Source organism: Kryptolebias marmoratus, linkage group LG6 (assembly GCF_001649575.2).
Source record: "Kryptolebias marmoratus isolate JLee-2015 linkage group LG6, ASM164957v2, whole genome shotgun sequence".
NCBI classification, from domain to species: domain Eukaryota; kingdom Metazoa; phylum Chordata; class Actinopteri; order Cyprinodontiformes; family Rivulidae; genus Kryptolebias; species Kryptolebias marmoratus.
In genome coordinates this window covers 7,346,169-7,347,307 of record NC_051435.1, presented here as the reverse complement: position 1 = coordinate 7,347,307, position 1,139 = coordinate 7,346,169, and positions in this window count along the sequence as shown.

The following is a 1,139-nucleotide window of genomic DNA, read 5'->3' as shown; positions in this document are numbered from 1 at the left end:
ATTTGAATGAAACTCCAGGAAGAAATCATTGGGTGTTTATCTACAACTGATTAACTTTTGGAGTAAATTAAGAAGGGAGGAAAAAAAACTAAACATTTTTAATCCATTGTTAAAAATACATATTAGGTAAACCATCATTACCAATTTTTTTAGTAAACTTACTTTGATAAACATGTTTAATAAGTACACAGTCACTTGTATTTACCATGTTACTGTCGTATTTCTCATAGATTCAAGTAAAAACATGGGACAAATTGTGCCTTTGTGACAGGTCGCTGGTGACAAAGTGCCTAAAGATCCAATTTCAAATTGGTTCCTTGCTAGGTTGTCTCTCATGTGTAGACACAATACTGGTTCATCAGTTGAATAATTCATAGATCAGACTGGCTTAGCAAACAAACAAAACACTCATTCCTCAATGATTAGGGGAAAAAAGCAGCAAATGCCCAAAGGGAAAAAAAAGAGGAACAAATCAAGACTTTTGCACTGTATTTTCATGTCAAAGTTATTTTCTAATAAGTATACATTCATATATGCTACACCAATATTTCATGTTTCCTCAGTTTGTGGATAATGGCTCTGTTTAGGTGATTTCTCATTTCTGCAGGTTTAGCAGTAATCAGGCTTGGTCTGGCTGGTGAAACTGAACAAACAATTAATTCATGATTTAATGAGGGGGGCAATTACTTTTTCACATAAGACCAGGTTGGCCTAAATGGATTTGTTACTTTAATAAAAGAAATTGTATTTGGAAATGCCATTTTGTATTTACTCAGGCTATTTCTGTTAGAAATTACAACCAAAACGACTAAAAATAGGCCAACAAATGTGATGTATTTGTACACATTTAGACTGAGATTTGTTACTTAAAGTATTCAGATAGTTTTCAAAACAATCTAAACTGAAACAGGCTTCAAAGCGGTTTGTAGTGAGTAACTTTAATTATAATCAGCTGAAGGTATTCATTTCGTAAAAAACATATTTAAATTTATATTTGATATATAAAATTAGGTCATATCTAACATGTATCACAATAGAAAACCGACTGGAGAGGCAGCGCCTTCACTCGGCACTTTCCGGCGGATTTCGTAGGCTTTCGTCACCCTTCGTCCCTTTCCGCTGATGTTGATGTTGGAGCT